Here is a 10,669-nt window from a genome sequence, read left to right as displayed (position 1 = left end):
GAAGGCCAGAAAACTAGAAAGAAACGAAAACAAAACCAAAAATGCCTCCATCTTCGTTGCTTTGGTGGTATGTGTTCCTATATGTTTATTTTTTCATTTTTTAGGAATTGAGGTAAAATTCACATAATACTGAATCAGTCATTTGAAGTTGTATTTAGTACATGAGGGCACTGACATTGTAGAGTGCATTTAGTGCATTCACAATGCTGTGGAACCATCACCCCTGCCCAGACCCAAACGATATGTTCTTGAACGAGTGCGTGTGAATGTCGGGAATGACCTGGTCCTCCATGTTGGAAGGAAAGACTGACCCCGGGAGCTGTATGTTTCCAGACCGTACCCTTCTTTAGAGACTTCGCATAAGAAAAAGATCGTGTGGGGCGCCTGGGTGGCTCAGTCGGTTACGCATCTGACTTTGGCTCAGGTCACGATCTCGCGGTCCGTGAGTTCGAGCTCCGTGTCAGGCTCTGTGCTGACCGCTCAGAGCCTGGAGCCTGCTTCCGATTCTGTGTCCCCCTTTCTCTCCGCCCCCACCCCTGCTTGTGCTCTGTCCCTGTCTTTCAAAAATGAATAAACATTAAAGAAAATTAAAAAAAAAAAAAAAGATCCCTTCCTGACTGGATGTTCTCAGAAACCTGCTTGCCCTCTCTCAAACACCCCCCAGCGGCAGACGACACAGCGAGAAGCTGCTTGTTGGCTGAGGACTTATTGTGCAATCATTTTAGGGTGGCTTAGATAGCAGTTAAATTCACACACAAGAAAGCAAAGGATGGCCAAACTGAGTCAGGTACAAGGCCATGGGTGGCTTGGTCCTGACGTGAAAATAGAATCTCTCCTTCGATTCACTCACAGGGGAGAGGAATTTTCTGAATTAAGGCCTCAGGATGAATATCAGAGGGCCAGGCCACTATCCAACCTCAACAACAAGTTTTATTGCCAAGCCCTTTGTGCTTCCTTGGCACCTGTCACAGCATTGGCTCACTGGATCCTCACAAGAGGCCCGCGAAGGAGGCAAGGCCCCGTTGCCCTATTATAAGACCAGAGACTCTGAGGGCGTGCGTTGCCTGCGGTTCAGCCGTGACTGCCTCTCTCTTGACCAGCACCTTCTCTAACTCTACAAGGGTAAACGGGAGAGCGGGGCAGTTCCCCCCAGTTACAGAATAGCTTGGAAGGAGTGTGCTTTCCTTGACTTTTAACACAGGAGGTTTTTTTTTTTTTTTAATTTTTTTTTTTTTTCAACGTTTATTTATTTTTGGGACAGAGAGAGACAGAGCATGAACGGGGGAGGGGCAGAGAGAGAGGGAGACACAGAATCGGAAACAGGCTCCAGGCTCTGAGCCATCAGCCCAGAGCCCGACGCGGGGCTCGAACTCACGGACCGCGAGATCGTGACCTGGCTGAAGTCGGACGCTTAACCGACTGCGCCACCCAGGCGCCCCTAACACAGGAGGTTTTAAACTGATGTTCTTCAGTTTAGTGGGCTATGAAGAGTGTGAACAACAAAAGAGAGAACAGAATGATAAGCATCAGAGTGCACCGTGGTCCTAGGAAGTATTTTCTCTTGAAATGTGTGTGTGCGCGCGTGTGCGTGTGTGTGTGCACGCGTGCGCGTGTGTGTGTTCTGGGTCATGAAGTAAAATGTGTTTCCTAATGTGGGCTATAGTTTAACAAGTTTCAAAGCCATGGACATAAATGGCTATGGTCCCGTCTGAACCGCTTGGATTTGGAGGTTGCCAGCTGCAGGCCTCACCTGCCACCCTGACCCTTCAAATGTTACCGGGAGGATAATGTGCTGGGAGTGTTCAGAGCCCTTCTGCGAGGCTCACGTACACGCTACCAGAGGCAAAACTCGAGTATGACAGTCTGCACGGAGGGCAAGTTCCGAGAACTGAGAAGCGGCTGTCATATGGTTGTATAACTTTTCGGCTTTCTAACTGTGAAAACAGTGTCAGTCCTGGCTTTGCTTTCCTCGGTTATTTTGTGAATGTACTTGAACATTCTAGGGCATTTCTAGAGCCACAGGCCAGGGCACTGACCTCCCTTACACTCCTAAGAAGCATGCTGCAGAGTCCTCTGGCTAAAATTATCTCACAGAAGCCACCTGTTTAGTTCCTTTTATATTTGTGCCTCTCAGCACGAGGTGTCCCAGATCACTTGTCCCAAATTCTTTTTCATGGAAAAAGCCATTATTCCATCTGGTGGAGATTATAATTTGCCTTTTTTATTTTGCTTCTGATAAACTTAAGTCTGATAGTTTTCTTAGGTAGTAAGACATGAAGGCAATCCAGAAAATTAGAGGTAAAAATATTTAGTCAAGGGGCGCCTGGGTGGCGCAGTCGGTTAAGCGTCCGACTTCGGCCAGGTCACGATCTCCCGGTCCGTGAGTTCGAGCTCCGCGTCGGGCTCTGGGCTGATGGCTCAGAGCCTGGAGCCTGTTTCCGATTCTGTGTCTCCCTCTCTCTCTGCCCCTCCCCCGTTCATGCTCTGTCTCTCTCTGTCCCAAAAATAAATAAACGTTGAAAAAAAAAATTTTTTTTTTTAATTTATTTTGAGAGACAGAAGTGGGGGAGGGGCAGAGAAAGAGAGAGACACAGAATCCAAAGCAGGCTCTGAGCTGTCAGCACAGAGCCCGACACAGGGCTTGGACTCACAGATCGTGAGATCATTACCTGAGCTGAAGTCAGACACTTAACCGACTGAGCCACCCAGGTGCCCCTCCTCTGCATTTTTTTTTTTAGTCAATCATTTGACTAAATATTTTAAATTTTTTTTTTTTAATGTTTTTATTTATTTTTGGGACAGAGAGAGACAGAGCATGAACGGGGGAGGGGCAGAGAGAGAGGGAGACACAGAATCGGAAACAGGCTCCAGGCTCCGAGCCATCAGCCCAGAGCCCGACGCGGAGCTCGAACTCACGGACCGCGAGATCGTGACCTGGCTGAAGTCGGACGCTTAACCGACTGCGCCACCCAGGCGCCCCTCAAAATAAATTTAAAATGTTAAGAAAAAAAAATTTTTTAAATGCAGGGGTGCCTGGGTGCCTTAGTGGGTTAAGCGGCCAACTTTGGCTTAGGTCATGATCTCACGGTTTATGAGTTTGAGCCCCACGTCTGGCTCTGTGCTGACAGCTCGGAGCCTGGAGCCTGTTTCAGATTCAGTATCTCCCTTTCTCTCTGCCTCTCCCCCACACTCTCTTTCTCTTCTCTCTAAAAAAAATTAACAAACATTAAAAATTTTTTTAAAAAATGCAGGCAATTCCAATTAAGGCTCAGGTTTTTTTTGTTGTTTTTTTTTTTACATCTTGAATTGGTTAGTTTTCTTGACGTGCCATAGATATAACTAGCCAGCATAGCAACTAAGTAGTCATTTTGGTTTCTGTTCCTATTGTATTTTATTTATCTATTTATTTTAGTAATCTCTACACCCAACGTGGGGCTCCAACCCATGATTCAGATCAAGAGTCACATGCTCTTCCGACTGAGCCAGACAGGTGCCCTGTGTTCCTATTGTTTTTTTTTTGAAACCGTGTTACTCAATAAAAGTTCATTGAAAGCACTGAGAACAAAACCACTAGGAAATATTAGAGGCTTGACTTTTTGACTTTTAACATTCCAGCAATACTGGTTTTACCTAAGGGTACAGAACCTTTTGTGTATAACCTGAGATGAGCAGAACAGCGACGATCACGGCGGTGACAATGACAGTGGCAATAGCAAAGTTTATTACATGCAGGGCACCATGTTCATTATTTCATCCATTCCCTTTAAAAACTACAGAAACCGTCTTAAACGTATGACGTGGATTTTACTTTCAAGGACACTGAGAATTATGAAGAAGATACATAACTCTTTAAGTTCTCACTGGCAAGATGCCAGATCCTCAGGCCGAACGTCCGTCCGTCCGTGGAGGGAGAGGAGTTAGCCGGGAGGAGCCCTTTTAGCCATTTTCACAGAGGGGCTTGTACTTTTTCGTTTCCCCTCCTGCCTGATTGTGCTACCTTCATCTTGCCGGGTGCAAATAAGTACAGAGGCGAAAAACTCAATCCATTCCTGAGTGTTTACAGGGAGACCGGCTGAAGTGAAGGGGAGGTTGCCAGGAGCATGCCCCACAGACCCGGGCATGGCCCGGCCTGAGATCTGGGCTTCGAGGGGAGAACAGGAGGCTTGTGTGAGAGCAACTTCTGTGCAGACCCAGTTAGCGTGGCAGGGGGACGGGGCAGCCAGGGAGTCAGGGAGAGTGCATTAGCGTCCTATTGCTGCCATAGCAAATGACCACAAACTCAGTAGCATGAGGTGGCATGCATTTTATTATCTCGTCGTTCTGGAGGTCAGAAGTCTGAAATGGGACTCACTACACCGAAATAAGGCATTGTCAGGGCTGTGCTCCCCTAATTCTCTAGGGGAGAATTAGTTTCCTTGACGTTCCCGGCTTCTAGAGGCTGCCCGAATTCCTTGGCTTATGGCTTCTTCCATCTTCAAAGCCAACAGGGACGGAGGAGTTCTTACATCAGATCACTCTGACCTGTCTCCATAGTCCTATCTCCTCTGACTTTTCTGTCTCCTTTTTCCACTGACAGGGACCCCAAGGATTACATTGGGCCCACCGGATAGTCCAAGATAACCCCCCACCTAAAAGTCAGCACGTAAGCAACCTTAATTCCACCTGCAATCTAATTCCCCTCTGCCCTGTACCCTAACACATTCACAGATTCCAGGGATTAGAACATAGGCTTCTTTGGGGGTCCCTGTTCTGTCTACCACGGTAGCCTCTTGGATGAAGGAGGGATTAGGAGACACATCCTGGACATGACCTCCAATGTGAGGCCTGAAGGATGGGAGGGCATTAGCAAGAGAAAGAGTTCAGCTCATAGAAGGTCCCAGAAGTGAAAGGGAGCACCGGCATGTTTGAGGAGCTGCAGGTGTCTCATATAAACACTCCCTGGCCTACACACAAGATGTGTTCTCAGAAAAGCACCTGTAGCTGACAAAAACATACGCCCAAAGCAACATTCCTATAAAACAATCTCTCAAACCTCCACACTATTGCCATTTTGATAATTCGTCGTTGTGCGAGGCCTTCCCTGGGCATTGGAGGATGTTTGGCAGCATCCCTGATCCCTACCCAATAGATGCCAGTAGGAACTGTGGAGTTGTGAAAACTAAAAATGTCTTCAGACATGGTCAAATGTCCTCTGGGGTGGTAGAATCTGGTGGAGAACCATGGCATAGGATATAATGATAGAGAATTTCACTGGCTCATTCCCAGTATACCAGCTGGGAACACTTGCCTATCCAGTGTTCTTGTTGGGAGTAGCTATGGCTCACTACTGCTCCTCTTTGCCAAGGGGACGGGACAGTGACCAGACGTCTCAGATACAACCTCCTCCTCCTCCTCCTCCTCCTCCAGGAGGTATTTAAAATAAGGCAGAATAGGGCTCAGACCCACGACGAACTGTGAGATCATGACCTGAGCCGAAGTTGGACGCTTAACCGACTGAGCCACCCAGGTGCCCCTTGACACGTGTTTCTAACCTGATTATGATGATGTAACCAAGTTACTTTTCCCCACAACAGTGGTTTCCAACCTGTGGATCAAGACCCTTTGATAATAATCCAAGATTCTTGTATCCTTAGGTTCAGCATGCATTTTCTTGATGGATGCTAAAAGTACTCCTCTCCATGTTTTAGGGACTCCAGAGTTTTTCAAAATTTAGTTTACCTTACAAAGGGATCCTCATACTCGAAAGGTTGGGAATTGTGTATTACGAAGTACTAAATACAAATGACTAGATATTATATGTGTGTGTTGCTAAGAATTAGATGTATATTAGCAGAGGCTGGCGGGGCATAGAGTAATAGTGGAATTTGGAGTCTGAAGGATGGATAGGAAAGGGGCAAATTCAGTACCTTTTTGTGCAGATGCCATTCAGTTGTGAGTCTGGGAAGGGCTGGACTTGATGAGATGAGAGCGGGGAGGTAGGGTAGCCTGAAGGGGTAGGAAGTCATGTATTTCTTTCCCTGCCATAAAAGGGTAGCATTGCAATGATTCCCCCCCCCCCCCCCCCCCCCGCAGGCTGGGGATTGCATTTGTTTTTATGGCAGGATTCTTGGGATCCGGCCAAGCATGTCCAAACTGTATCAATAGCGAAACAGTGTGTTCACAGAACTCCAAGGATTCACTTTCAGAATTCAAGTTGGAGAGTAAAGAAGAGACTGTGTCAGCTCAAGCCGGGCGCACTGGAGAAACAAGAGAAGGGAATGAGAGAGAGGTAGCTCTGGACCCAGGCAGAGGCCATCACCTCCGGGAACCTCGTTCCTTCATCTGTAAATGGAAAGGATGCCTCTTTGGCCCGAAGGAACCGATGAATGTAAAGGCTGCTGCCATGGCTCTTTGCAGCAATACACGCAGGTTCCGTCCATCTGTGTTTACTCTTTGACCCAGCGATTCTTCCAGGAGTTTACCCTGAAGCTACCCCTCCTCCAATAAAAACGATCTATGCCAAAGCGTATTCATTATGCTATTATTTGCCATAGCTAAGTGTTGCAAACAACCTGCATGTCACGTGTATTAGTCTTCTATCGCTGCCTAATACATTACTGCAAATTTAGCTGAAAGCAACACCTATTTATCAGCTCATAGCTCTGTCGACCAGAAATCTAACATGGTGTGTGGGTTCTCTGCTCAGGGTATCGCAGGGTCAGAAGGTCAGGTATCTTCTCAGTCAGAAGATGAATCTACCTCTGAGCTCATGCCTATTGTTGGCAGAACTTAGTTTCTTACGGTGGCAGGTCCTTGCTGGGTGTCAGCCGGGGGCCACTGTCGGCTCCTTAAGGCTACCCGCATTCTTTGCCACGCGGCTCTTCATCTTCACACCGGTGCCGTCAAATCCCTCTTGTGATTTGCAACTCTGACTTCCCTTCTGAGACCAGCGAGAGGAAACCCTGCTTTTAAAGGGCCTGTGTGATTAGGACAATCTCTCTATCATAGGATCGACTGGTTTGGGACTTTAAGACACATGTAAAGTCCTTTCACAGCCACACCTACATGAGTGTTTGATTGAATGGCTGAGAGAAGGTGTGCGTACGCCGATGACCAAGAATCTTGGAGCCCATCTTCTTCGGACCTGGCCTATCACACTCAGGAAGTTGAGTAAATGCTCTGGGTCCATCCATACAATGAAGAACTATGCTGTAGTAATGAGGGACAAAAGAGGCCTCTGGGCCCTGCTCCTATGAGTCACGTCATTATAAGAAGGAGATTTGACCACAGAGACACATATACTGAGGGAAGAACACCAGACGCAGAATTTGAAGCTATGCAGTTGCAGGCCAAGGAATGCTGAGGGTGGCCGGCCAATTGCGCAACACTAGGAGAGAGACGGGGAGGGATTCTCCTGTAGAGCCTCCAGAGAGGACATGGCCCTGCCGACATCACGAGTCTAGACTTCTAGCCTTCAGAAGACAGAATGAATTCTTGTTTTTAATTTTTAAGTTTATTTATTTATTTTGAGAGGGGTCGAGTGAGCGGGGCAGGGCAGAGAGAGAGAGAGAGAGAGAGAGAGAGAGAAGCAGGCTTTGATCTGCCAGCACAGAGCCCGCCGTGGGGCTTGAACTCACGAACCATGAGATTGTGACCTGAGGCACCATGAGATTGTGACCTGAGGCGAAGTCGGACACTTAACCAGCTGAGCCACGCGGGCGCCCCTCAATTCTTGTTTTTAAAAGCCATCCAGTTTGTGGTAATCTGTTATGGCAGTCATGAGGAAACTAATACACTGGCCAGTGGCCAGTGGGGACATGAGCACTGCCAACAGTCATGTGAGTGAGCTCGAAAGAAGATCTTCTAAGACCTGCCAACGGCCAGGCTGAGCGCACTTGGAAGCAGATTCTCCCCAAGTGAAGCCTTGATGCGCCTGCAGCCCCAAGTGCCACTTTGTTTGCATTCTTGGGAGGCCTGGAGCTACAGGTGCTTCCGGGGCCCCTCTGGATTTTTGACCCACAGAAACTGGGAGCTAATACATGTTTGTTATTTTAAGCTGGTAAGCTTAGTTATACAGCAATAGATAATTAGCAAATATACTTATATACAATTTTATATTTCTTTACTTGGGGGACAATGGAAGAATAAACTAGAACCTAAGGAAAGTGCTTATGGCTCAGAAGTGAGTGGGACCAGAGTGCAGGGAATGGGGAGGGAGTTTAACCTTTGTAAGATTTTATTTTGAACCACATGAATGCTTTATACATTCAAAAAATGGAACCGAAGGAAAAAGATGAAAAAAGCAAACTCTAACGTTGATGCAAAGAAAAATAGCAAACCTAGCAGTATTTCGAATAGAAAACATAACCATACCAACAAGCAATTAATTCAAGTAACATTTGAACGTGGTACTCTACCTGTACACCATTTAGAAGGATGTGTTATAAAGATACAAAGAACCGTGAAGAAATCTTGAGTTTAGAAGTTTTGTTGCTGCTGATAGTACAGGTATGTAAGTCTCAACTATTTTCTCTACATTGTAGAATAAATGAGCAAGTAGATTGATGCTGAAAATGGAGGAGAGGGGATATTCTAAGATACCTTTTAAATCGGGAATTAGGGTTTTCATTTAAGGAGAAGAATAACATCCCAGTAAGCAGTGAGCACAGCAAGTACTCAGATCTAATTTTCTAAGTGCCATTTCCTATTAAAAGGAACTAGGGTTTTCCTGTCTAGGGCACAGAACAGTCAATGAAAAGTTAGTAGGTCTTGTGTTAGAAAAGAAGGAAGTGCTCAAAGATTGATAGGATATATATAAGAATAAAGGAGCCAGGTGTGGGGCTTTCCACTGGCCAAATATGGGCAATTTGAGCACCAAAAATAATACTGGGATATTTGATCATAGTTATTGAATTAAATTGAATTAAAAAAAAATGCAGGAGTCCCCACTGTTACTCGAACAGGAGGGGAAAGGAGCTACGACTGGGTTGAGAAGCAGGGGGAAAAAGAGAAAAGGAGAAAAAAGGGGGTACTCTTCTTTAGACAGGTAGAAAGATTGATAGATAGCATCAGAAAAATCACCATCTGGTAAGTGTTCATGAGTGCGCGCTACACCCCCTGGACAAAAATATTAGCTGGGTTCAGCCTATTACTGCAGATAATCTCTGTTGCGGTGGGAGAGAGGGGTTGTCAACATAAAAAACAAACGGAGACCAGCCTGGAAAATTCTCTGAGCAGACAAAACCAGTTTAATCATACAACACTCAATTTGCAAGACTAACTCGCTCTGGGCCATTTCTTGCTCATGCCTCTGGCAATCATAAGCAAGACTTGAACTCTTAAGGTTGATAGGAGGTAACCACTGATCAATTCCCTGTCATTTAGGAGAATTCTCATTTCATAACCAATCACTGTGAAAAGCAGCCACTGCTCCCTTGCTGTATTAGCTGCTTTATGACAACATACTCCCGAGCCCCATTCTGTGTTTGGTTTGAGTGCTTCCTGTTTGCAAACTGTCTTCCTGATGTGTGCACAATAAACTTTTACTGATTTCTGGTTTGATGATTCATTGGTTTTAGTTCTATCATTTCTGAACTTTTGACAGTATTTTTGTGGAGAGATCTGCCAGCCCATGTCTGGACTAAGTGATCCATCTTGGCATCACGGATAACGGGACTAAAGAACACTGTGCCTTCTTGTGGAAATACACATCGCCTCCTACTTTTCCTACTAAAATGTTTAACCTGAATCTAATCATGAGAGGGGCGCCTGGGTGGCTCAGTCAGTTGAGACTGAGCGTCTGACTTCGACTCAGGTCATGATCTCCCAGTTCAGGAGATCAACCCCCCACGTAGGGCTCTGTACTCACAGCTTGGAGCCTGGAGCCTGCTTCAGATGCTGTCTCCCTCTCTCTCTGCCCTTCCCCGCCCATACTCTCTCTCTCTCTCTCAAAAAATTAAATAAATAAAAAATAAAGTGAATCTAATCATGAGGAAACAATTTGATAAATCTAAATTGATACAGTGTACAAGACAATTGGCCTGGACTTTTCAAATACGTCCAAGTGATGAAAGATTTTTAAAAAGTGGGAGTGCTAGAACTTGGGTAGTAGACTACAGGAGTTTATAAAGACACGGTATTAAGCAAAACAGGTGAATCTTGGGTAGAGCCTGAATTTTTCAAAGACGTGTGTGTGCACGTGTGCTTGTCTATGACGTTTTGAGACAACAAAGGGAATTAAAAAAAACAGTATGTTAAATGATATAACAGAAGTTGCATTAAATTTCTTGCATGTGATAGTGGTGAGGTATTTAGGGGTGAAGCAGCGTTGTGTGCAACTTTACAAAGGGGGGGGATCTATCTAGTGAAGAGAACGCAAATGTGAAATGGTAGCATTGAGAGAAGTGCACACTGTCCATAGCACTATTCTTTCAACTCTTCAGTCGGTTTTGAAATTTTTCAAACTAAAAAACTGGGATTAAAAAAAAAGTGCAAGTTTGTTTACTTCCTCTGACTTCGGAGGTTCACGTGGACACAGAATCAGCACCCTGAGAAGCCTCCTGTTCCGTGGCTCTCGGTGCGTTCCCTAAAGTTTCTCTTTCACTGCGGAGTCGAGTCCCAAGGCCGTGGGAGGTGTCATCGAGCCCCCGACAGCTACCACCCTTGTCGGCGGGGAGCCGACTACTCAATA

The sequence above is a fragment of the Prionailurus bengalensis genome, chromosome A1 (genome assembly GCF_016509475.1).
Source record: "Prionailurus bengalensis isolate Pbe53 chromosome A1, Fcat_Pben_1.1_paternal_pri, whole genome shotgun sequence".
Lineage (NCBI taxonomy): Eukaryota > Metazoa > Chordata > Mammalia > Carnivora > Felidae > Prionailurus > Prionailurus bengalensis.
Note: the sequence above shows the minus strand (reverse complement) of the source record.